At 39.4% G+C, this 26979-nt stretch overlaps 1 protein-coding gene across 11 annotated transcripts in view; it reads right to left on the minus strand.

The window, feature by feature from the left end:
* EYA4 (EYA transcriptional coactivator and phosphatase 4) overlaps positions 1-20834 on the minus strand; it is a 299810-nt gene extending 278976 nt beyond the window's left edge. For 10 of the 11 annotated variants that reach the window (XM_065931327.1, XM_065931326.1, XM_065931323.1 and 7 more), the window contains exon 1: positions 19820-20005. The gene's annotated coding sequence lies outside the window, so the exon portion shown is untranslated. Of the gene's footprint in view, positions 1-19819; positions 20006-20752 lie in introns of those variants that run through there. The other variant, XM_065931318.1, reaches the window with a different exon arrangement.
* Positions 20835-26979: the final 6145 nt, after the last annotated feature.

A 26979-nucleotide genomic window follows, 5' to 3' on the forward strand; every position in this document is an offset into this window, starting at 1 on the left:
GGAAACAAGACACCACAGAGACAACAGATGCAACAACAAGAGATTTGGAACCCAAAAATTTGAGATTAATGACAATCGGAAAAATCTCATATAATAAGCATGCTTAAAATAATTAAAGAAGAAATAGAAACAAAATTGAAGGACTCAAGCATCGCAAAAAATAAATACACAAATTTGGAAAAGAACCGTAAAAGTGCCTTTAAAAATACATCCATTGAAATTTCAAACAAGAAATGAATGAACTAAACAGCTGATTAGATTCAGCTAAGGAAACCATTTGTGAAATAGAAGATAACACTCAGTAAGTACCCCATCCCCATAAAAGAAATAAAAACAAACAAAAACAATAGCAGCAACACAAACCTATCTTTTCCTCTAAAGTTTTCCATCTCACCAATTTCACAGAAATGAAGGTGTGACACCTAAAAATCACATTTTTTATTTTGCGGGTAGGGGATCCAATACATAACAAAGTAAATAGAAGAGATATAAAGTATAGCAATAAACCTGACTTCCCTAAGTACAAGTTTCATGCTTGAACTGTGTCTATAGAGAATAATAGTTAAGAATTTAATTAAATGTAATGCTATTTACCTTCCTAAAATGTGGAACACCTAAAGAGAATTTTATTTACCCAGACTTTTTAATGGAGGCATCCAAGAAAGGTTTTTTCCAGGAAAGTTTGAATATCTTCTTTTCTCTCAAATTTCCCTATAGCATCAGAGTATAAAAGCATCCACTGACTTTGTAACTGCATTAAAAGTAGAATCACATTTACAAAATCGGCCATTTAGCATCTAGTAATCCAAAGAATTTCCTAAAGGTTAAAGCTGAAAGAATTCAGAAAACAATCTCAAATAAATTTTATGTTGCAACTCAATTCCATGCTTTGCTTCCCTAAAGTATGACTTTAAAGGCAAATTGACAGAGACTATGAATGAAATTCATAGCATCTTATTTCTTTGTCTTGGGATCATAAGGCATAAAAAGGGAAGTGGGGTTTATCAACAGACTGATCATATGAGTTTGTAGACATAATACTTGAAGCTTCTCAGATTCAGTGACTAGAACCATCTACTTCTCCTCTTTCCTTCTTTCAATTCTTCCTTACCTATTAGCCTTAAAAATCTACCTTTCAGAACTCTGGTCTGCTCACAGAGCAGAAACTGAATCCTGATTTTATATGTATGGTGCAGATACATAGATATTAGATATTAAGAAGTATCTTAATATTCTTAAGATATTAGAATAAATATCTTATATACTAGATATTTAAAAGTGCAATCATTTATGTCACCCCTAAGTATTTTTTCCTCAAGTTAAAAACCCCTAGTTAATATGACCACATCTTTAATAAGAAAGCCCTTGTTTTCCCAATAGGCATTAGGAGGGAATTCAGTCAGCCACAAAAGTATAACTGCCTAAGAAATGCATTAAATGGAAGGTGGATATGAAATAGGTCAGTGTACATCATTAATTTCAAACCATTCAATTACAAACTGACATTAAATTAAGACAAATCAGTATGGTGTGTGTGTGCTCACTCGCTCAGTTGTGTACAACTCTTTATGAACCCATGGACTACGGACCACCAGGCTTCTCTGTCCATGGGATTTCCCAGGCAAGAATATTGGAGCAGTTGCCACGGCCTCCTCCAGAGATCTTCCCGACCCAGGGATCAAACCCATGTCTCCTACGTCTCCTGCATTGACGGGCAGATTCTTTACCACTTGTGCCACCTGGGAAGCCCCCAGGTCATCATGAATGTATACCAAATATCACATTCATACCCAGACCAAAAAAAAAAAGAAATGGAAAAGAAATCCAACTAGATGAAATGGAAATTAGTAATCATAAATTTTCAAAGCTATAAGAATGCTCCTTTGAGAAAGACCCAAGGGGTTTTGTTTGTTTGCTGGTTCATTTAACACTGAATTATTTCTTTAGAAAAATTACAAAAGAAAAAAAATAAAGACTGGTCTTTAAACTGCAGAAAGGTTTCGTCTGCCTAGGTCTTGGCCATGCCTGGGTCTGTTCAGTCCCCAGGGCTCCAAGGGCGCTTGGGCCTCAGGACTATCTTGGTTAAGAACACGGGAAGAGCTGGTGAGCCTAAGCCTCAAGACTGCAAGAAAAGGACAAGAAAACAAACCAACCAAAAATGTGCTGAGTAAACACTCCGGAGAAGAGGTGTAGGGTAGATGGCAGCCCTATATTCCTTGGATCCTCTGTTTCAGCGGGCTGTCCTGGGGAAAGATGCCATACTCTGCTGATGGGAAGCTACTTGTGGGTTAGCTGTTCCATCAAGAAGTGAGGTCTGACTCAGAGAATACTATTTGCTTTTTAAATATGACTCAAAGCATGGAGGGAAAAAAAAAATTAAACAGGTGAAGCAAGTTTGGGAAAACACTGGTTAAATGAGTTACAAAAAAGATCACAATGAAAAAGAATTTAAAATATGAGACCTGAAACTCAGGAAGATGAGAGAGGAGCAGAATAAGCAGCCCCCTCTTGATTAAAGTAAGCATTAAGACACTGTTGTTAAGAGATGTGGACGCTGGTCCTGTCTGTACTTTTGAGGGGTGGTGTGGCTTCTCCTGGTTGTTAGTCTGTTCCACATCTACCTGGGGCTTCAGTCAAGTTCTTGTTCAAACACTCAAACCCTACTAGCTCCTGAAGAAGCTAATCGAGTTGCTATGCAGTGTCTATGCTTCCAGCACTTCTCATAGACTCTGCTGTGGCCTGAATAAAGACAATCCAACTTAGTTTTTAACGTCTTAATTTTTTCTTTTTTTTTTTTTTTTTGATGGTCGTGAAAAAGAAAAATGCTATGAGCTTTTTTTAAGAAAATATCTAAGATATATAAATTTGAGTTATTTATAGTCCCTACATGTATCTTGCAAAAACAGTTTCCTGTATAATGTATGAATGAATGAACAAATAAGTAAATAATGAAACACTCCTAAGGCACATGTCAAGAAATAAGTTTAATTTCATGAAGTTTCAGACTGAATCAGGCAAACAGAATCACAGATTTCCATGTCTGCCATGACTCAGTGTATAGCTTTGGGAAAACCTTGTAATTTCTCCATACTTCAGTTTCTCACCCTATAAAAGGAGTATATGGCTTGAAATTTAATTCCCTCACAGCAGTGTGAGTTTTGATTCAACATTTATAAAAGACTTTTTAACTTCCCTGATTAATAGGCAAAATACTGTGGTAGCTGTATAATCCACTTTCCAAAATGTATAAAGGTAACTGGTCAAATCTGATGTAAAATAATACTTGAGTTGAGAAATAAATATCAGTCATATTTATAACTTCGCCATTCCATTTTCTAAGTAATAAAAATTACTTCTAACAGAAAAAGTATCAAATTAATATTCAAGCCAGTTGAAGTGTTATCATCACAGGCTTACCTACATTTGGGAGAAGGGGAGTTGTTTTGTTTTTCCAGACTGTCCCGCGTGTTTATATGGTAAAGTCAGGAATGTTGGGCATGGTTTTGAAGGCCTCTAGCGTATTCATTGGTTTCTGGCATTCTAATGCACTCTGCTCTTATAACCATAAAAGTACTCTTGAGTGCTTCTGGAAATATATAACAAATCCTTAATCAATTTAAGAGTGTTTTAACTGCATACATGAAATTTCTTGGGAGGAAAATGTTAGCTATTCTACACACATATAGTACTTAAGTTAGCAAGAGAGTTCTTTCTCAAAGGCACAGAGCAGTTTCCCCATAGTAATATAATTTTCAGTTTTATGTGCCTAAGTCCTATTGAATCCCTTAAAATAACAGGAAATTCTGCAGGAAAAAAAAAACTCACAAAAATTGATAGCAATATTTATCCAACACTGGGAGGAATCAGCTAGCTATTCTGAGTTGGATTACTCTAAGGTACTAGATAACCATTAAAGGTTAGTCCGACTCTTAATTAACCAGAAATTATAAGAACTGAATATTCTGGAGATAGAACTTTCTACATATAAGACTTTTACAGGAGAAGCAACTGACTAACAAACTTCACTTGAAACTTCATGTGTCATAATAATTTAGCCAGGACTTGAATAGCAATTTTCTGAATTTTTATGCTTTCACTTTAATTTTCATATTAGATTGTGACATTTCACAGATTTACAAATCAACACATTGATAAGATACAGTTGATAGTTTGACATATGGTAATATTTAATAACACATTCGATATGGAGGGATCGCATTTATCATAACACAATGTCTAAGCCTTTCATATACATGTTTAAATGCTCTAGTAATATATGTAAGGTGCTTACAACAGTGCCTGGCACATAGCTGGCTCTTAAGAGAATAAAAATACACCATGCCTCATAAGTTCTCAACAATAACAGAGCTTCCCTTAACAATTCTTATAAATATTTTATGGTGTTAAGTAAAAACATGTCATGAGTATTATACACTCTGAGCTTTTTTCTTCCTACCAAGTGGTTTAAGAACTATGAATACATATGTTAATAATCAATCATATAAGGAGTGGAGAAGGAAATGGCAACCCATACTGGTATTCCTGTCTGGAGAATCCCATGGACAGAAGAGCCTGGTAGGCTGCATTCTACTGGGTTGCAAGAGCCGGACACAACTGAGCGACTAAGTAGGCATGTGCACGTAAGGGGCAGTGACCACCCTTAAGCGAGATATTAACTACATACAACATAGATTTGTTACATATGTGGTTAACAGAATATTTGCTCTTATTAGTGAATTCTTCCATCGAGTGTGTGAATCTCAAGGAATTTACTGCTATAAGCCATCTTATTAACCAAAGTATGATACAACATTCAACTTAGCATATAATATTGCCTTTGACTTTATGAGAAAGATGTCCTCACAAGGATACATGGTGTTATGACCCTCTGTATTTTGGCACCATTTATGAAAACGCACATGCTCTTTCATCTATTAATCCTACATCTAAAGTTTTATCTATGGGAATTTGGGGCAGATATACAAAACCATACATAAGCTCCATGACCACAACACTTTATAGTAAAAATCTTCAAGCTACCTAAAAATATATCAAGAAGAGATCAACTAAAGTATAAAACATACACATATATTAAACAGAAGTACCCCAAACCACATGCACTGATATCAAAAACTATTCAAAATACAGCAAATCAAAAGCAAGTTTTAAGACAACCGATGATCTATTTTCGCTTAAAAATGTAAAATAAAAATAAATTACAACCCCATATACTTCTTATATTTACACGTATATAGAAAAAAATGTCCAAAAGGAAGTACACCAATGTACAACCATTTGTCCTCATTTGTAGGATGTGGAAGAGATACATAAAGTGAGGGACACCTAATTTTTGTGTTAAATATATCTGTTAATTTTTTAGGTTATTGAAGTACAATTGATTTGCGATACTGTGTTAGTTTCAGGTGCAGAGCAAAGTGATTTGGAGATACATAAGTTTTTGCATATATAGATATACTTTTCAGATGCTTTTCTTTCATAGTTTATTATATTAATATAGTCCCCTGTGCTACACTGTAAATACTTTTTGTTCATCAAGCTTATATAAATATATCTGTATTTTAAAACTTTTTAGTAAAGTATAACAGTTTGGTTCAGTCGCTGAGTATAACATACACACAATAAAATACACAAATCGAAAGTAGACAGCCGATGAGTATTTATTACCTCAACACCCACACCTCACCATCAATGAGATCAAGATAAAGGGCTTTATCAGCATTTCAGAAGTCTCTCTCCTTGTCTACTCCAGTCAGACCCTTCACAGGACCTCCTATTTATCTGTTTTAATATCAATATGTTACAAAACACACGATAACTTTTTTTTAAAGATTGATTAAAAAAATATTGCTTCAGCAGGGTTAACAGCCCTTTTTTGAATATTAAATATACTCAACAATTTATTCAAAGAAATTAATATATATGTGTGTGCTATATGCATATACATGTGTGTGTGTATATATATGTATGTATATATATATATACATACACACAAGCATTTTCAGTGTCTTTCTGGTATAAGCTCAGTTATTCCTTGCAACATTCCATGAGGCAAGTCCTATTATTACTCCCTGTTGACACAGGCAGCAACCATGGCTAAAGCAGGACAGTAAAAAGCTTCTCCAAGGGGATACTGCTGGTGAATGGCAGGAAGGCCCGGAAGGATACATACAAGGCAGTCTGATTCCAGTATCTGCAACTCCTTGCTGAACTCAAAGAAAGAAAGGCAAAGGCAGCAAGTTGTGGAGCTGGGAGCACTAGGGTTTCTCCAGCACAGGACTCTCTTTTTAGCTCCCTTTTGAATAAACCACTTAACATCTCTAATTCAGGATTCATTTGCAAAATGGAGAGTTAGGCTAAATTCCTCTCCTGATCCGATTCTCCGATAAATTATGTGACCTACGAAAATACCAAGCAAATAGGCTTCATCACAGTGTAGCACAATCGCATACTCCGTTCAGAAATGACTCATACGAGGAAATAAAACCACAATTTCTGAAACTATTGGAAACAATCATTTTAATTTAATGTTATTTTTGGACCCAGAAGGCTTTTTTTCTTCCCCTAAATAAGCAAGCTGGTGGTTTTGAAGGGTCTTGCTCATCTTTTTGTGGAAAATGCCTGAAAACAAACCACTAGAAACTAAACAGAAATTTTTCTTCCTAAATTATGCCTGAAAAAAAGACTGAATTTCTCTCACCAAATGGCCACATATACTTTTAACAGATACCTCTAGGATTTTTGGTCCCCATATTTTGAAACATTGACATAAACACAAAACGTACTTCCTCTCGGATAAAATCCATAATTCTGAGGGCTAAAAACTCTTCAAAATAACATGAAATGTATCTCCACAGAAATCAACCCAGGAGGCCAAAGTTCGTTTCTAAAGAAAACTGGAAGTAAGAAAACGATAAACCTCCACTAGAATCTGCCGTCTTAATTTCAGTTTGTTCAAAATACCAGTTCACACGGCCATATCTTTTCCTCTGCTAAGAAGCCCTGGATATCAGTAACACTTTCGTACAAACAAAGCTCTAAATAAGTTAGAATAAAATATAACCAATGAACTAGCTTCCATGATCACATACAAAAGAAGAATTAGCTTCCAAACTATAAACAGGATCCATTCTTTGTAGCCGTCTGGCTTTGGATGTACATCCTTTGAAGACATGTAGGCAACAGGGTAGCTAGTGAATTTCCATCAATATCCCAGGCATTGGGGCTACAGAAAGAGAAAGAGAAAGTCTTGCCCCAGGTGCGTTCAGAATCTCTCCAGAAGACAGACAGACTCACATAAAATTAGTCCAGCACAGTGTGCGTTTATACTAAGAGCCCACGTAAGGTGCTATGGTATTATAGAGAGAAAAGAATTCATTCTGCCTGAGCTTTGGGAAGGCTTCCCAGAGGAGGTGACATTTGAGCTAAGCCTTGAAAGATGAGTAGAGTTTGTTGTCCAGTAGGCAGCAAAATCTAAGAGGCAAGTAGGTGAAGGCAGGTGGGGTGGTGGAGGACAGTGGTGGCCAGAATATACCTGAGGGAGGAAAGGAAATGCCTAACTGTATTTTATGCCATAGTGCATTCACAAAACAGGTAAGTCTCACATTTGTATCCACTGTACAAAGAAATCAACCTGAGAAAGCAAATGTGTGACTTGAATTCTCTGAGGGGTTCCCTGATTTATGAACCCAAGGAGTGTTCATTTGGAAAAACAGAAACTTCTGGTTCACTGGCTATTCTCCAATGACTCAAGGGCTACCAGGCTTCCTGTTCAATGTCAGGAATAAAGCGCTTGGATGGACTTGAGGTTTGCTATGCCTTCTTTGGACTTCCTGTCAATGCATGGAGCAAAACTCTCCTCTACTGTCTGAAAACTTATGATTTAAGCCCTTGGTTTACAACGCCCACCTAACTCCCCTGGAAGGGCCCCCATCTGTCATTGGGTTGCCCAGCACCCACTTCATCTCTCTGCTAACAAGGAGCTGTGAGGAGTCCTTCTCTTTCTAGAAAACAGAAATACATTTTGATCACATACAGTATGCTATATTTGCAGCCACTTTTCCTTTTTAAGAGTATCTTTCTAAAATTAAAGCATAAATCAAAGCAGAGGTAACAGAGAAAGACAGACAGACAGACAGACAAAGGGAGTTTGTTTTCAAGTACCTCTGCCTTCTCTGCTTGAGCATCAATTAGTAAATGATGTGAAATCCTTGGGTCTGTCTGACCGCTTCCAGGTAACATGATTACCTGCCTAATACAATTAAAGTAAAACCACTAGATAATGCATACACGTGGAATTTCAAGTATCTTGCAATTACTAGTGAGATTTAAATTTTTTCTACTGTTTAAACCTCACATAAGCATTAGTCTAATCATATATTTATAGTATTGTTTCATACTCCAAAATAATTTTTACATGCAACACAAAACTTATGTAAGCAAAGTTATCCTCTTTCACTTCATGTTAATATATATATGTTCCCAGTTTGTTCTTCTCAGTAATTTTTGAAGCGCCTTTCATATACACCCGAACTAGGCAAATGTCAGATGGAGTACTCTAACTATAGTCACATTTACTTGTAGTCAACTGCATATCAATTCAAAGACAAATGTGCACGCCAAGATTAAATGTATAGAATTAGAACATAAGGTCTGGATTTGGTAAATCAGCAAAGGAGTTTTGATGTGCAATATGCTCATTTATACTTTCTGCAGACTGTAGCAATATTACTAAACTCAAGACCCTGAAACTGTCATACAAATTGAAAGCTAAGACATATTTCATTTGAAACTTTCTCATTACAAACGAACAAATGACTTAACTGATAAAGTATTTTAATCTTAGGCAGTTGTGATTATAGATAATATTTACTTTTTCTGACACCACAAACTAAAAATAAAAGTTTATTATTACTGAATATTTATCTATGGGAAAAGATAAGCAACTGTCATTATCAAAAATGAATCAAAAGTATCTACTAACGATAGACAGCAAAAGTAATTTTTTAAAAAGACATATAGGTGATTCAAATAAATATCTACTTCTGACATAATTTCCTAAGTATTCTACTCCTCCAACTCATACACAGTTTTCAGAAAAGAAAAATATGCTGACAATAGTCAATCTGTGTAAAAGACACGCATGCTCTGGTGCGTCCAACTCTTTGCAATCCCATGGACTGTAGCCCACCAGGCTCCTCTGTCCATGGAATTTTCCGGGCAATACTGGAGTGGGTTGCTATTCCATACTGCAGGGGATCTTCCCAACCCAGGAAGGAACCCAAGTCTCTACTGTCTTCTGCATTGGCAGGGGGATTCTTTACCACTGCACCACCTGGAAATCTCCCATTTATATAAAGCTCTCTGTAAATCCTCTCTATATAAGGCTTATCTATCAACACAGGCCAGTAAGAATTGTTGATTTTGTGTTTAAACTTAGGAGGAATGTATGAAGATTCTCCACACCTAAAATAGTAACAGTCTTCTCATGCAGATGCATGGGAATTTTTTGACTTTAACAAATGATCTTAAGACTGACTTTGACTATGATTTCAGCTGAGGGCAATTTCACTTCCAGAGGACATGTGACAAAAGTCTGGAGACACTGTTAATAATCGGGGAAAGCTGCTACCGGCATCTCATGGGTAGAGACCAAGGATGTCACACAACACCCTACACTGTGTCCCTTAAAATGCACACACAGGTCAGTCACACACACACCTCCAACAATGAATTATCCAATTCAAAATGTCAATAATCAGACTTTGAGAAACGCTGGTGTAAATACACTGAGAGATTCAGACACAACATCAATAGTAGCATATTTTTAAACAGATGTGTCTGGCAGCAATTTCAGGTAAGCAGTTAAAACAAACAGAACCCTGACAATTAACGTTTAACCTTCCCTCCTCTTTCAGCTCCTCCTCATTCATTATATCTGAATCCAAGGACCAAATGATCAAGTCGGAAAATAGAGATGCTTATGACTTCCCTGGTGGCTCAGATGGTAAAGAATCTGCCTGCATGCAGGAAACCTGGGTTCAATCCCTGGATTGGGAGGATCCCCTGGAAAAGGAAATGGCAATCCACTCCAGCATTCTTGCCTGGAGAATTCCATGGACAGAGGAGCCTGACGGGCCACAGTCCATGGAATCACAGAGTCGGACATGACTGAGCAACTAACACTTTTACACTTTCACTTTCAATAACCTCCTGCTGACTGCAAAGACAGAGTCACAGCAAGTTTTGGTGTTATCTTTTAAAAAAGTTTACACTGAGTTCTTCAAGTGTGTGCATCCATGCTCAGTCATGTCTGACTCTTTCCGACTCCGTGAACTGTAGCCCACCAGGCTCCTCTGTCCATGGAATTCTCCAGGCAAGAATACTGGAGTGGGTTGCCATTTCCTTCTCCAAAGGATCTTCCTCACCCGGGGGTCGAACCTGCAACTCTCGTGTCCCCTGCATTGGCAGGCGGATTCTTTACCACTGCATCACCTGGGGAAATTATACAAATTCTTATAATTGGTGCCTTTAGGCTGGGGGAAAAAAAAAGCAACTTATGAAATAAATATTGGCTATAAACAAAAATACCATTATAGAATGTTCTTTAAATGGCTTAGAGTAGCTGAGAAAGCACAAAGATGAAAGCCTTTAAAAATTTCAATATATATGTGTACATACAGCTGATTCACTTTGCTGTATCATAGAAACTAACCCAACATTGTAGAGCAACTAGACTCCAATAAAAATTATTTTTAAGTAAATAAATAAAATCTAGATGACTGTATGGGAAAGTATTTGTTAAAAGAAACACCATGCAATGTTAATGGCCAAAACTGAGTTTTCTAATGTCTTCTCTTATAACTCCAAACCCAGCCTCAGATTTGCCAAGATCACCCAGGGTATTAAATGTGTACTTGGACCACTAGGGACTCAATTTTTAATCCCCAGTCTATGACCCCAAAAATGACTTTCAGCTCTAAATATCTCTGGAATATTTAGCATACTTCAACGGAGGGAAGACAACCACATTCCTAATAGCTCGTATTCATACCATCAACTCAGTTCAGTTCAGTGGCTCAGTCGTGTCCACCTCTTTGCAACCCCATGGACTGCAGCACGCCAGGCCTCCCTGCCCATCACCAACTCCCAGAGTTTACTCAAACTCATGTCCATTGAGTTGGTGATGCCATCCAACCATCTCATCCTCTGTCATCCCCTTCTCTTCCTGCCTTCAGTCTTTCCCAGATCAGTCATACACTATTCTAAATGCTTCACAGATAATTATTTGTTGAATTCTCATATGATCTCCAAGTACATTCCACTACACGTGAGAAAACTGAACAAAACCCGTTTTAAGAAACATGCTCATCATTACAGTCATTAGTCAAAACTGGGTTTCAAACCCAAGGAGCCCAGGTCCATATTCTTTGCACTTAACCACTATACCATAACAGAAGATTCCTCAGATGTCAAGTGCTAAGAAATACATCTCCAGAGATTTTCAGGATCCTCCTTTTATCCACTAGATCACTGACTTACCAATGGTCATGTGTGACATAAATACATCTCTACATCATACATACAAGCTGGGCCTGGATTCAGAGATGCGGTCCTACTAGATCAATACCCCATGTCCCTGAGGTCAGCTAAGGCTGTCCCGCCTTGTAATGGGAACTGTCCCAGTGCTACCACCACTGCCTTCACCCCCATTTCTTTTAACTCATTGATTCAATAGGAATTTAGTGTCCCCTACCTACTGGAAATATCGAATGGCAAATACTGGTAAGAGCGTCAGCAAATCCTGTCAAGAGCATAATTTAAACTCATGCAACCTATTACATTTCAATGTGGCAACTGCTATGCTAAAAAGCGGAAACTAGGTTCTTTGGGAACAAAGAGACAAGAAATATCCAGATCAGTCTCTGGTGGTCAGAGGGGGTAACATTTTGCAACTTGAGTCTTACAAAAGCAGTAGAAAAGAAAATTTCAGGGGGAAGGGAAAGATGTCTTTCAGATAGAAAGAATCACATGCATAAAGAAATGGAGAGGAAATGACCAGAGTGTATTTGATCGTTGCACTTTTCCATCCAGCTGGAGAAGAGATTTCTTGTGAGTGGCTGGTGAGAGGTGAAAAGGGAAATTTGAGCAAAGTTCTCAGCTTGAAGGGTCTTATAGATCCTGCTAAGGATTTCAGAATATGCCCTGTAGGCAATAGGGAATTTATCTTGTTTAGAATTTTAAGTCAAGAAGGGATCTGATTAAAAACTGTGAACAGATGTGGCTGATCATCCTTAGGATAGCAGGAGAGTCTTAAGAGATAGATCTAGAACAGACCAGAGTGGTCCCTGAAGAGAGAAGGTCAGGATATCACAACTATACTTATGACAACAAAGACAATATGATGAAGTGTGTGTAGCATAAGTGTCCCCATATAGCTAGTGTGTTCATCTGAGGATTAAACCTATAACCTTGTTACTACGATTAACTCATTTACCAAGCTAACCATTCCTATGAACGGTATATGCCAAGAAAAAGTAGCACTTATTATTAGTATAATCATAGACTAAAAGTCCCAAAGCCTTAAAATCATGGAGAGAAGGAAAAAAGTCTATTCGTTGCATTATAATTTTGGCATCTCATCAGCAACACTGATAAAGAAAAAAAGCATTTAATAAGTATTTACCATGTGCCAAGAACTTTGCTAGTATTTTCATGAATGGAGCCTTTAAAAACTAAAGTCAACAACTGAGATGACAAAAAAGACCTAAATGAAACGTCTACTTGGGTACGAAAAACAAAAAGAGTAGCATCTTCTAAATACCTAAAGTTCACAGACAAAGTTTCAATAATATTGAGGTTCTTGACCAACTGGCTGAGATCTGCATTCTAAAGTTACATACTAGAAGCACAATTTGAGATTACTGAAAACCTGCAAAAGGAAATTGAAACGTGACCTGCCCACCTTGTGATTCAATCTGGCTAGAATTACTTGAGTCAAAATCATATGTGAATACACATTTGCATTAAAATATAGAATTTGAAGTGAAGAGAATTAGCTAATTCAGAGACCTGTGAACTTTCCAAGTCATCATCACTTTCAACATGCTGCACGCATTAAGTTAGAAATATTCCATCTCTTAGTCGGAACATTCAGGTCCTTTCAAATCCTCTAACTTGAGGGAGTTCAGAGTCAGAAGTGAAATGTAATGAATAGATCCCTCCACTGGGTATATGGAGAGGCCTGTGAATTGTGTATATGACCGTGCAGAAATAAGCCCTCTTGCTATGTGGCGGACCTACTTGATTAAGGATCGAATTTCAAATTTAATGCTATTGCTTTTGTGAGTAGAATTAAACTCAATGGTATATGAACGTAAATTTTTATGATTTAATCATAGCCTTTCACAAGAAATGTCCCTTTCATTTTAAAAAGGAAGGAGGAAAGAATAACAGAAAAGGTAGCAATAATTTATGTGAAAATCTAAGGTCAAGTCAATTTATGCCACCGTTGATGAGTCTCCGTCAAGTCTTTAAAGGAAAAAAAAAAAAGATGCTCTAATCAAACCAACCTTTCCAAGAACAAATTCTATGTGCCTCATTCAGACCCGTAATTCCATGTGGGAACCATTTTGACTACTTTTTATTTTCTCACTACTAAACTGGAAACTGCAGACAGCTTAACTAAGAATATTCAAGGGACACCTGGGTAACCAACACAGCTTCTGACGCTGTTACATGGGGAGATGTTCTGCCATATTTGAGAGCTGCTTGTTGTTCAGTTTTAGCTTTTTGGTGGATGACATACAGACTGCAGCAGGTACTCTGAACTGACTTTTGCTCAGAAGGTTCGTTATTTTGCAGACTGCACGGTCCTCACAGAGGCTGGGGAGGCACCAGTGGTCGGAGACTGGACTGGCAAGTGACTCGCAGGCCACGCACGTCCTGCTTCACGAAGGCAGTGGACTTTTCGCTAGTGGGCTTAGTATCAGCTTTCACTTGCAAGAAGGGTTCTCTGGCTAAATATGTAAATCAAAAGAAAAAGCGCTGCTTCCTCCAAAAGTACGTTATAAAACAGATTATTAACAGCAGAACAAGGATGCTCACCTAAGGAAAACCTTAAAAATGCAAAGTCTGATATCTATGTAAATTGAAAGTATTTCTGAAATATAAGTGAGCCCTGTTATCATTTCAGCTTGCCTTTAGAAATCCATTACGCAGTCCTCATTAGTTGGTTCAACAGAAACATCTAGATCTGAGATTCATAACGAGCATTGAAGCTTAAGGCAAAAAGAGAAAAACTCTAAAACTGATAACATCTAACTAAAGGAAAAGGCTTGAAAAGCAAAAGAAAAGACTACAAGTAAGTCAAATATTGAAGAGATCTAGACAGACATTTTCAGCATTTATGGAGCCTTCTAGAATACCAGTTTCTCCCAATTGTAGTCATTTGCCATCGACTTTCATGATTTGGGGTATTTTAACTTAGCACTTGTTCACTGTCACTTAATATGTTTCTTTAAATAGGTGCTTTAAATTTTTTTTTCCTGCTTCAATTCATTTTTGGTTTGCCTCAAACAACATTATCGAGAAAAATAAAGGTTTAATATGAAATCTACATATCTTCCCAGTAATCGTAGAAATAAATATATAACTAATAATATAAAAATAAAATATGTGGGTACCCCCTAAAGTGAACTCAGGTGTGACTTGTGGGAGCAAACGGTCTAGGGCAACATTTAAGGATAGGGAATCAGGGTCAGGCTGCAGTGGCTGGCTCCACTCTACTGCATAACTGAGTCTCAGTTTTCTCATCTGTAAAATGGGAATAATAAAAATGGCACAGTTCAGAAGCTAATCCACATAAATACCTTAAGTTTTTTTGCAAAAAAAAGTAAATAAATACTCAGAAAATGTCAGCTATGATGTGATGGCTATGATAATGACTGATGATGAAAATCATAACTGCTTACACTGGCAGAATGGTTATAACTATACAAAAACTAAAGTGACAATTTTTTTTTATTTTAAAATATACCTTGAGATCGCCATTTACTTAAGAACATATACTTTATATATGAAATTGCAAGATGGTTATTCTGTATTGCTTTAATGCAAGTTCACTTTGAACCTATTCAAATGTGATCACAGCAATCAGATTTTGCCTAAAAATTTCAATCTAAAAATGAAAGTTACCTGTGAAAAAAATATTTAAAAACCTTAACATGATAATATATAATACAGGCCCTTCTTTCCCAGAAGTACGTTAAAATAAATTTACTTACTGCACATACATAAAAGCTTTAAAAATATCAGTTGCTATATTAAAATGTTTTACATGGAGAAAAAAATTAGAATTCCTGACATTTTAACATGGTGTTACTCTTCATCAGCCATGCAGTGAAATCTCAGGGTGAGAAAAGGGCCAGACCAATGCCGAAAGGTTTCAAATATCAAACTATACTATTATGTCAGTGCCCTAAGATCAATTAGCACCTTTCAATGACAGAAAAGGTTACAGTTAGAGTTAGAGGTACACACTCTGCAACTGTTTTAAACCACTGTTTTAAATGTGGTTTTGATAACTTAAAATGGTTTCTATTTTTAAATTCATCTGTTTCATCTCTTCTTCTGGAAAAGGGAAGGAGTTAGGGGAGCAAGGGTAGTGATATTTATTTTCAGTACCACTCTCCTAGTAGAAACCTAGACGGGACTTGGTAAGAACCACAAACTTTAAGAGAAAAACAGTATATCACCAAAGCATATCCTATGTGCTGAGCCACAAGCAATATTAGGTGACAGGAATGTTTACAAAGTCTGCAAACCTCTTAAAAGCAATCAGAGTTGCTTATACTACTTGGGAATATGTGATTCTTGTTTATTTTCTTCCACTCAAGTTCAAACTAAGTGAAGCCAAGTTCACTCTGCGTACAACTTAATCTTCAGTGTCCCCCGCGATAAAACTCATCTAACTGCAAAATGCAGCCTCACACATACTGCAATTAAATCCACCAATGCATCTCTCACCCATCTCTAGAACGAGTACCTGAAAGAACATGTCATTTCTTAGTTCACCGGGAAAAATTCATGAGAGAAGCAGGTACACTGGAAGTCATCCTATTCCTCTTGGTGTGGATTGCATTCACCTAGTAACTGCTGTAATAAAATCCCCAGTGGTATTTCTGAATACAATTAGTTTAAGATACTCTACAAGGAGACACTTTGTAAGAGTTTAGAATATGTAAGACTAATATCCACTTGAAAAAGAAACTGTCATGATTATATTATATACTGAAAAAATAAAGTGTTTGATACATGTTTTGTTCTGCTCTTCAATGAGAGGATTCAGAACATCTACTTCTGATAACACACTCTTCTATTTGTTTCTTAGATGAGTGATCTGAAATATTTACAACCAGACAGTACCTAATTTTAGGTTTTAAGTGCTTTAACAGCTCCATGAAATATGACCAGCAGCTGCAATACAGGACTATGTTGAATAAACTTCTTATAAAGGAGGGCCTGCTTAAACTGAATGTTCTGCATTTACCTAAAAGAGGGGAAAAAGATAATGAAAATAAAATAAATACTTGCACGATTAAATTACTTAGCACTTCACTAAGCCTTGAAAAGGATTATTTCCCCTCTTCTTGAATTCTGCATAAAAAATATGAGCTTCCACCGGGTGAAGTAAGTGAATTTGGAAGTCAGAATGTGAATTTCCCAACATCCTAGCTTTTCATAACAGTCATGGGTTTTCTACCATTCTACTTTTCTAAAACTTCAGGCTAATTTCATTTCAGTGCATAAAATGTTTTAAAATGAAATACCAAGCCACATAAATGTATTTTTAGACATGGCATCAGTCTTTTAGAGCTTGCAACAGAGATTGAAAACATGAAATTGGACACCTTATTTCCCGTGGCTATGTAAAATTTATTTACACCCCAAATCATAATATAAATAAAAAGGAATCTTTCAGAAATGGAGGTCTTATTCTTCTTTTTGTTTAACTCAAAGAAGTTTTTGAAAGAAAAAACAAATTACAACAAAATGATGAACTTCTGATCCTCCAGTCTGCCCTCAAAAAGAAACTTAAACAAAAGACAATATTTTTCAACTGGCTTCTACAAATCCTCCAGAATGCAATATCTGTATTTCTTAATAGGAATAATGATTGCTTTTATATAAAATTCTTTTTATACAAATCTCAGGGTTGTTTTTTTTTTAAATTTTTAAGCTTGAACACAATACTTAGATATTCTCTAAACATGTGCATATATAAATTTTTTATTGTGTAAAAGAGAAATTAAGTCTCTAATATCCTGTACAGTACTTATTCATAAAAAAGGAATAATCAAGTAAATCTTTTAATTTCAGTTATAATTGTGAAACAATTGCTAATTATGGCGATCTTAGGTTGACATATACTATTTTCAGATAACTGGCAAAGGAAAACTGTCTCTTGAAAACCTATTGATTTTAGACCTTTACCTATTATGAAAGGCAAGAATATATCCCTAATAATCAGGAGGGAAAAGGAACAGTTTTTAGATAATCTAATTATGTTACTTTCAAAGCTGTAACTGTCAAAGGTTTTAACCCTCTCCTACAGCCATTTCTGGGGAAAAAAAAAAAAACTGATTTGACTCTGAATGGCTTACAACTTTTAATGAGGTGGAACAAACTATTTTTATGGTTTATAATAACAATAAAAATGAATGTAGTTATATCTGCGTTTGGTATCACTGCCATAAAAATCAGATTCCAGCAGCCTAGCTCCACACAGAGTAGGTTCCCTGTTCTTACTATTGGTATCTATTTCTTGGGAAAGGTTATACCACACCTTACTATGTAGCAAACATTTTGTTTTAGGGTTCTCTGGCTGCCCAACTCCCTTCCTAGTTTTTCCTTCCTCAGCTATAAAATGGCTAGAAAGAATTTTTTAAAAATAAAGAGGTTGGGGGAGACAAACCTCATTCTCCCCGGGTAAAGTTATCAAGTATAATCCCTGTGCTGAGGAGGTTTTTGAAATAAAACCAAAAACAACGCAACAGACAAAATCCCATCCTCAACTTTCAGGTCTAACAGTCACCGACGTGTAAATCAAACTTCAGGAGCTGTGGAGAGGAACCCACGGTCCTTAAATGCTCCTGAAACTCCAATCTAAGTCCCGGAGGAGAGCGCAGCGAAGCTGACAGACGGCCGAGAGTGCAAAAAGTGGCCGCAGAGAAGAGGAACAAAATTGCCATATTGGAGAAGACGTTGTTTCTGCTCCATCAATTACGTTGATCCCAGGGTGCCAAGCCAAAAGGGGTAAGGGCGAAAGAAAACTGTTAAGTATGAGCTCTTAATGTGAAACCCAACCTGTCGGTTCTCTTAGGTATCAGATTTTGGAAGTGTCTGTAATGACAGCCAGGAAAGCAAATTAATGGCCAACGGCCCACTGGGTTTGAACACGAGCCTCCTGTTACCTCCTCACAGATCAAGCACACAACACACACGCACACGGAGGTGCTCCACGTGGAACCGCTCTGAAACCAAAACACACGCCCCGTCGCTATTCTCCACCTTGGCAGAAAGGGCCGAGGGACCTTGCACCTTTCTGCACTGCCCTCGGATGAGGATTCATGAATGACTGCCCGCTGGCCAGTGCAGAGGACCGACGCCGGCGGCGAGGAGCGAGAACCGCTCCAAAGGGCATCCTCTCACACACTCACTCACGCCTAACACAAACCCCGCTAGCTTTCAAGGGCAGCCGAGGGAGAGGTGGTGGAGAGGGGAAACGCTGCCACCCCAAAGAGGAAAGGGATCACAAAATCTAAAACCGCTCTCTGGGTTCGCCACCGCTCAGCCGTGGCACTCGGTCGGCAAATTCCCTAATAGCGCCAAGCTGTTCCGAATACTGTTTACAAAAGAAAGAGACATCTTGCAAGTGCTACTAACGAAAGTTCTGGCTGCCGTGCAGCGCAAAATAAAACCAGCACACTCGATCTATTTCCAAATCTCGCTGAACGACGCTAAAGCATCGAGTCCTTTCAAGCCGCACAGCCGCCCCAAACGCTGCAGGTTTTGTAAGGAGAAAACCTGCTACCCCCGACCCGGGTCAGGCCCCTCCGTTTGGAGAAGTTAGGATTCCTCACGGCATCCGCGTCCCGGGCCAATGAACGCGTGTCCTCTGAAAAGGCGCCTCTCGTTTCACGGACCCTGGGAAACGGCAAGAGACATTCGGCCCACGCCACAGAAAAACTATGAAAGGGGGACGGCCGCAGCCCACCAGCCCGGTTGGTGCCTTGAGTTTAGAACACAAGTGTTAAACGGACGCACGCACCCAGCACCGCGAAAACCCCAGGCGCCTGGGGCCCTCTATGGGACCTGGGTCAGCATCCTTGCATCTGGCACAGCTAGGGGCTACTAGGCAAAGCAACAAATGTCACAAGAAGGAAGCAGGGGAGACCCAGGGGCGCGCACCTCTGAGAGGCGGGAATAGAGTGCAGGTATGGAGCTGTGCGCCCCGTTCCGCGAGGGCTCCGCGAGGGACAAAAACGCTCTGCGGGGACCCTCCGGGTGCCTGGGCGTCCTCCAGGGCAGAACGCACCAAGGCACTGCGAGCAGCCCGAGCCCTCGGGCTGGGGGTACTCAGCAACGGAGCGATCGCGGGGACCCCGGCGCCCACACACCTTCCCGCAGAGCGCACATCGCTCCTGGCCCCCGGCGCAGCCGTGCGCACTCTGCCGGCAGAGTTTGCGGGATCCCTGAAACGCGGGCCCCGGGACAGGGGGACGGAAGAAGAGGCACTCACCTCCTGCCGCCCGGACCGTCTCAGGATCCCAAAGTCCAAGTGTCTCCCCCAGCAACAGATCTGTGCGTCCGTATTTACGTATCTATTCTCTTTCCTTCCAGTGTTGAAGTTTCGCCTTCACGCTGTGCCTCTGGTGGAAAGAGGACATCCCCTTCGGCCACCCCCCCCCCCCACCTCCAACAAATAGCGTACACCAGTGGGGGAGAGACGGGGCGGGGGAGAAGCGGCTACGAGGGGGAGGAGGAAAGGAGAGGAGCCAAAACTCCCGATGGCGACGGGAAAAAAAAAGAGAGAGCAGAAAAGAAAAAGAGAGCGCGCGCCCAGCCACCGCGGTCCTCACGGCCAGGCTGTTCTGCAGGCTCTCTCCCGCTCCGAGGCGGGAGCGCCAGCTTCACGCGGCCGGGCTGGAAGTTTTGCGCGGAAGCCGGGAGCGGCGGAGCGTGCGCCGCACGGCGGGCAGCCTCGCACTTGCGCGCGGGGCGGGGGCGGGGGACGCCGGCGCCCGCGGCCACTGGAGGCCGCCGGGGGCACCCCCCTCCCCCGGGGTCAGGCGGTGGCGGGGCGGCGGCGCGCGGGAAAGCGACTCCTTTTTAGTCCACCTCGGGCGACGGCCTGTTGTCATCGCTCGCGATCCCGCGTGGGCACCGCTCGGGGGCCCTGGGCGTCCCCGCTGGCGCCGCGGTCAGCTCCGCGCCCTCCGCGCCGCCCCCACCCCGCCCCCACTGGCCGGGCGCCGGCCGCGGCCACCTCCGGGCGGAGGGGAGGGACCCGCGATCGCAGTCCCCTCCCCGGGCCGGGGAACCGCAGCCGGTGCCCACCTGCCTCTGCCCCGCAGCAACCCCCCCACCCCACCCCAGCTGTCTCTGACTTGGTCTCTACCCGATCCCCGGGGTCGACCACTTCGGGCGCCTCGCGGGACTCCTTTCCACTTACCCCCGGGAGCAGAGAGAAGGAACTTCGCCTACTTGCAACTACGTAAAGTTGCAAACACCCCACGTCGGACTGGGGAACTTTCTCTGAACGGAGGAAATACTCCTTTCGGTGGAGATGTATGCGAGGCACGAGGAGTGAACAGCGTGGGGATAGGCTGCGTGCTGGGAAGGGCCTGGGCCCCTGCCCAGCGCTGGGCGCAGGTAGGCATCCCTCCCAGACGCCCAAAGGTCAGGCTGCGACGACCGACTTCCAAGACAGCGTCAGAGCCTCCCCAGGCACATTGCTGAAGCGACATTTCCTGCGTAAGCCTTCTGCGCATGCAAGATACACCCACGTAGGATCTAATATTCTATATGCACCCATGTGGAGATCACAGCCTGAGATCTGAGCAAAGTTGACAAGCAACAGTACATAAATTTTGCATCCATTTCACCACCTCTTCGGTAAAACCTATTGTCAAGGTTAGGAACATCTTTAGTTGTCACATTGATTAAAAGTGTTTTGATTTGTTGAGAATTTACTGAGTGACAGTCTTTGCACTGGTCACTTATGGTCCATGTGAGTTCATATAATTTTCACATCTCTATGGTGGTTATTTAATCCTGTATAAAGATAAGGAAACTGAGGCCAAAAGAAACCCAAGGAATGTTCCCAAAGATAAATCCAGTAGTCTCTATAAACACAAAGCCTATTATTCAACAAGCAGCCCTTCAAACTGCCTGAGCTATGACCCCAGAGCTTACAAGTAAACTAGTAGGAATGACACCCCAAAAAAATTTAGTTTCGATATATTATCAACCGAATTATATTTTGCACAAAGTTCAGGAAAAAAATTTCACCCTCTGCTTCACCTGAGTCTTAAGCAATGGACACTGATACCATCGAGTTCAAAAGCAATCAACTTATTTTTTGATCAGTGGGGAATTATGTGCAATAATTAATAGTCAATGGGAAAGGTGAAGTTGTAAATTTAAACTGATAAATGTACTCATTGCTGCACTCATCACTCACTGGGTGTTCTTTTCTGCAGATTTATTTTGGAGGGCTTAGGCGCTGCCAGGCTTGTTTCCTTTTCTGGTTCTCAAGGTAGAAGGGCTTTTGGCAGTGGGTTTGGCTCAAAGGGGATTTGAACCATGATCTAGATAAGAGCACATTTGGGCCTGAAGAGGATGCCAGCTCCTATACTCTTAAGAGGGAAATATCCATGGGTAGATTCAATTAACTTGGCAAGTCTTAATTTCCTCATTTTGCAGGTGAGGAAATAAGGGCTCAGAATTTTTAGCAACTTCCTAATAAAAGGCAGACGGAAGATTCAAACCAGCCTCTGTGTAACCGCAAAGGCCACTCCTAGCCACTGTCATACTATTATTAGTAGTGGTAGTAGTGAGGAAAAATAGTAATTATTTTAGTACAGTTTATATGCTACAGGCAAAATATGCAATTTAAATGTTTTGTCAACCATTCACTGTCTAGGAATGCTCAGCAACTATAGTAATTATCATGTAAAAATTAAGTACAAGGCTGAATGTACTACTCTTCTTGTAAGGCCACGATTTTTACATTTCATTTTTGTATGAAACATTATGTGTTAGTTTGACCACTAAATAAAAGTGAGAGGATGCATAATTTGGATAAAATAAAAATTCATACTTTAGTACAGCTTGTTCACACAGATACAGGTTTTTAGCATGTTGCTTTACTCACTCCTAAAATCATATTTTCAGCAACACTGATCTTGCTTTCAAGTTACTTTGCTCCCACATAATTTTTTATAATCTACTTAAGAATACATTTCACAGAAGTTACCATCCCTCAACAAAACTAGAATTATATCACACTATTAGTTAACTTCTTAATAGTACTTTCAAATTCATTTATATGTATTATATAGATGTCATCAGGAGTAATATAAAATCTCACGTTTTTAGTCCACCTTTGAAATAAATTGAGCACAAGAGAATTAAGAATTTTAAAGTTGTATAGGCAAAAATATTGCATATTTAGACAAGGCATTATTTCCAGAATTTCTACTAATTATCACTTTTATATTTATTGCCATATCACCTTTAATACTGTTGACTCAATATTATTCTTTAAGCTGTTTTTATTATATAATTATAAAAGGAAATTTTTTTATCATTATCATAATTGGAAAATCAATATAATTTGCCATGAATAGAGGATGACCTTGCAAATGAGTCATTTTTACAGAAATAAAAATTAACTTGTGCCACCTAAAATTTTCTGACAAACCAGTTTGAGAAACACTGGTTTAAAGAATTATACTCCTTGTGTCCTATGGGCTTTCCAAAACATATTTTCTAGCCTTCCTTTTCCATCACTGTAGAGAAATGTTGAGTCCGAATTTTTTTTAGCTATTACATTTAAAATTATTGTATTAGTAAATTATTTCCATGCCTAATATATACTTGAAGTATCCGAAATTGAAGTATCTTTTGAAAATTAATTTAATTTTTATTATTTTTCTTACTATCTTACTTGTAAAATGCAAACAATTTACAAACCCATAACTAAAAACCAAATTACTTTCAAGGGAGATAATAGCAGGTACCTTCCACATCACCCCTCAACAATCTTAAAATTTAGCCACTTAAAAAGAAGCTTTCCAGCTGAAGTGGCAGCATCTGTTGGTGCAGTCTGGTACTGCACCCGGCAGAGTTCTAAAGGCAATGAGGAGAGGAAGACAGATCACTGGGGAGAAGCTCAAACAGCCTGAAATGACATGCAGGGAGGAAAATTCTGAAGTCTGAAATCTGCTGGAAAAGTCCGGAAGTGATGCTGAAACACTAGAAGGTTTGATATGACATGAATCAGGAAATCAGAATAACTTCATCTGAAAAAGGACATTTGTTGTGGGGGGAGAAAAATAAAGACTTTATAGTGAAAACTGGTGGAAATAAAAGATTCACTTATTTATATTTTTATAGGCTTATAAAATACTTTTATATTACTTATAAAAGGACTTGCTAAAGTTCTTTAACCAACCCCTCCTGCAGTTATCATCTATTATTTATTTTTAAAGTGTGCATGGCACTGTTCTGGCATTGGTTTGTGAGTAAGTTAAATTAAAAAAACAAAGTCCTCTAAGATCTCATAGCCTAAATCTTTATTTTAATTTTAGTTTTATTTTAAAGTAACCTTAAGGGGAGACCATTCCATCACTTTAGTAAGGACAAATGTTAGGCTGCTGCTGCTGCTGCTAAGTCGCTTCAGTCGTGTCCGACTCTGTGCGACCCCATAGACGGCAGCCCACCAGGCTCCCCCGTCCCTGGGATTCTCCAGGCAAGAACACTGGAGTGGGCTGCCATTTCCTTCTCCAACATTAGGCTAGAAAATGGAATAAGACACTTACTGAACACAAATTTCACGTGCCAGATGCCAGACTAACTGAAACATCGGAGTTTGGAGTAGAGAAAGGTTTATTCCGGGGCCAAACAAGGAGAAGAGTCATGGTTTGGAATTCAGGAAAGGTCTTAGGAGACTGAATGAAGCCTAATTCCCACAAACAAGAAACAGGGAACACAGAAAGGATTTGTACCTCAGAGGGTCCTACAGGGTCCTGCTTGCTTTCAATACTACATTCACCAAAAAAGAAGACAGAAGACTGGATGCTTGTAGAAATAATCCCAGAATAGATCTCTTACATTACTCATTTTTGGTACATTTAAAGTCCAGCTGGAGGTATACACAATTCTTAAAAAATAAAGTCATTTGGTCATTGTCTCGTATTCTAAGCCAAATCCTTTGAGCTTTGGGAGAGTGAACTTTCCCCTGGTGGCTCAGTGGTAAAGAATCTGCCTGCCAATGCAGGAGACAAAGGAGACACAGGTTCTGTCCCTGGGTCAGGAAGATCCCCTGGAGAAGGAAATGGCAACCCACTCCAGTATTCTTGCCTGGGATATCCCATGGACAGAGGAGCCTGGTGGGCTACTGTCTCCTGGGTCTCAAAAGAGTCCAATAAGCCTTAGCGACTAAACAACAACAATCATGAACTTGATTTAACACTGTTTTCTCTACTACTTTGCCAATAACAGAACAAATAAAGATAAAACATGATTGCCCAGAAGTCTAAAGTTCTGTGCTCCTGGTTTTCTAAAATCTATAAATAAACACACTTTCTGAGTAATTTTGTACAAACAGATCAAGCTTAAAAAGGTTTTCTACTGGTTTGTGAAAGTGAGGAAATCGGATCTGCAGGGGACCTGTCGGGTCATTCTCTTGTGCTGGGCTCTCTGCTAAACTTCCTCATTCTTGGCCTGAGTCTCTAAAGAAAAGGAAACGCACACTCTCTGGGAGACAGCTTCATTATATTTACTTTTCAATTCTCTCTTGAAATTTTTTCTCAAGTCAAATCCTTTTAGTACTATATTATGCAATCCTACTCTATCTTTCATGTTTACACCCAACCTTCAGATGTTTATAAACAGATATCATGCCCACTTTTAGTCATCTGTTAGCCACGTTAAACAAATGTAAGGCCTTTTAATCTGGTTTCAGTTCAGTCTCTCCAAGCCCTTAATCATTCTTATTGCTTGTCTCTGAACTATTTCCAGTTTCCTAGATGTTCATTTTCATTAGACGAATCCCACACTGAATGAGTTATTACAGGTGTGGTCTCATTAACATAGCAGAATGAATCCTACATTTATTTTTTCTCTTGTGGCATTATGTTCTGACTTCCTGGCAATTCCCACCAGCTCTGCTACTTTCATATTCTGACAAACTTAAGTGCAATTTTTTTTTCTTCAATTTAACCTCACATGGTGTTTCTTTTAGCAAACTGTAACAAGCCTGATTTCTTCTCCAGTACTTCAAAAACCCAGTTTTAAATGATAGTAGAAGTCAAAATATGAATAAGATTACTTCGTTGTGCTTTTTATTTCATTGGCTTATCAATACCTACATCTCAAAATAGGAAATGTCCAGTCAATCTCTTTTTGTATACAATTCATCATATAGTCTTATGATATATATCTGCCTGTGAAAAATGTCCACTGATTATAATCTGAAAATCCCCAAATGCACAATTCAATGATTGGTGGAGGAGAAAGCTTACAGATGGCAAATAAACTGATTTGACAATTTTAAAGTGATATATTTGGCATAGTCAATTCCAGTATCCATTCATTTTATAAAATCACAAAGTTAGGAAGATTGCTAAATAACAGAAATCCATTTAAACTGAGTATTTTTGAGTGAAACTATTATAACACCACTGAAAACTATACTAAAGCTTTATAATGTCCATTCCTTCCTCTATATTTTCTAGCACATTTAGAAACTATTTATACAGTGTTTTTCAATTTTTGGTATATATTTTCAGCACCAACTCCAACACTGATTAAAATGACTGTTCTGTTCACCTTATTTATCCTTCCACCAACCCTCTCAAAAATATTGGTCAGGACTAAGTGTACCTACTTGATGTTTTTCAGCCGCTAAGTTCTGTTCAACTCTCTGTGATCCCATGAACAGCAGCATACCAGGCTTCCCTGTCCTTCATTATCTCCCAGAGTTTGCTCAAACTCATGGTAAATCCTAGAAATTTGATTTTTACCTCCATTCCTTTGCTAATTTTTTCAGAAGGCTGGAAGTCTCACTCCCAGGTAGCACTAGTTATAAAGAACCTGCCTGCCAACACAGGAGTCATAAGAGATGTGGGTTTGATCCCTGGGTTGGGAAAATCCCCTGGAGGAGGAAATGGCAGCCCTCTGCAGTCTTCTTGCCTGGGGAACCCCATGGGCAGAGGAATCTAGCGGGCTGCAGTCCATAGCGTTTCAGGGTCAGACAGGACTGAAGCAACTCAGCACGCACGGGAAGCCTCACTCTAGGTCATGTTGACATCTCAAGCCTGACACACTTCAAGGTGAATGCATCATCTTAGTGACTCCCCCCAGCTCCTCTTCTTGAATGAATTCTGTCACCACCTTTGTTTATGCTTCTTTACCTCTCTTTCTTACGTTTCATAAACACTAAATCAAGAGAACAAGGTTATTTTGCGTCTGCAATGTTTCCCCATCTATCCTTTCATTTCTTTATCATAGCTGCCTCCCCAAGCTGGGTTCCACATTGGCCTCTTCTGTCATCACCAGCATTCCCTCTCCTCTAGGCTCTTTCCTGCTCATCAAGAGAAGAATCTTGCATCTTCCTGTCTTTTCCATGAACAGTACCTTGTATCTAGAACTTGATAAACAGTTGCTAAAAAT

This window comes from Muntiacus reevesi, chromosome 3, assembly GCF_963930625.1.
Source record: "Muntiacus reevesi chromosome 3, mMunRee1.1, whole genome shotgun sequence".
Classification (NCBI taxonomy): domain Eukaryota; kingdom Metazoa; phylum Chordata; class Mammalia; order Artiodactyla; family Cervidae; genus Muntiacus; species Muntiacus reevesi.